Source organism: Octopus bimaculoides, chromosome 6 (assembly GCF_001194135.2).
Source record: "Octopus bimaculoides isolate UCB-OBI-ISO-001 chromosome 6, ASM119413v2, whole genome shotgun sequence".
In the NCBI taxonomy this organism is placed as follows: Eukaryota; Metazoa; Mollusca; class Cephalopoda; order Octopoda; family Octopodidae; genus Octopus; species Octopus bimaculoides.
Window position 1 is genome coordinate 100,979,114 of NC_068986.1, and position 716 is coordinate 100,979,829.

A 716-nucleotide genomic window follows, 5' to 3' on the forward strand; every position below is an offset into this window, starting at 1 on the left:
ATATACATGCGTGTGTGTGTGTGTATGTTTGTGTGTCTGTGTTTGTCTCCCCAACATAGCTTGACAACCGATGTTGGTGTGTTTACGTCCCCGTAGACTAGCGGTTCGGCAACAGAGACCGATAGAATAAGTACTAAGCTTCCAAAGAATAAGTCCTGGGGTCGATTTGCTCGACTAAAGACTGAAACAAGTAAACGAAAAAAGAGAGAGTGTATATGTTACGAGATTTGTATTATTCGTACCAGATCGTCTTACAATACGCACTTAAATAGCACAAATTTACTTATATTCTTACTATGCAATATTTCCTTCAAACTGACGATACGTTTGTGTATGTGCGTATGCATGTATGTGCATGCATACATACAGTATGCACACATACACACACACACATATATATATATATGCATGTAAATGTTTATATAGTAGATTGTAATGGGCATTTTGAAAGGAAGAGACATGCAAACGAATTTCGTATTGGGAAAAGTATATATATATATTTAACATATAAATTATTTACACATTCGACCAGTTGTTCTCATGATATTTATGACTAAAGGGTTACTCTCTCTTTTACTCTTTTACTTGTTTCAGTCATTTGACTGCGGTCATGCTGGAGCACCGCCATTTATCGAGCAAATCGACCCTAGGACTTATTCTTTGGAAGCCTAGTAATTATTCTATCGGTCTTTTTTGCCAAACCGTATATATATATA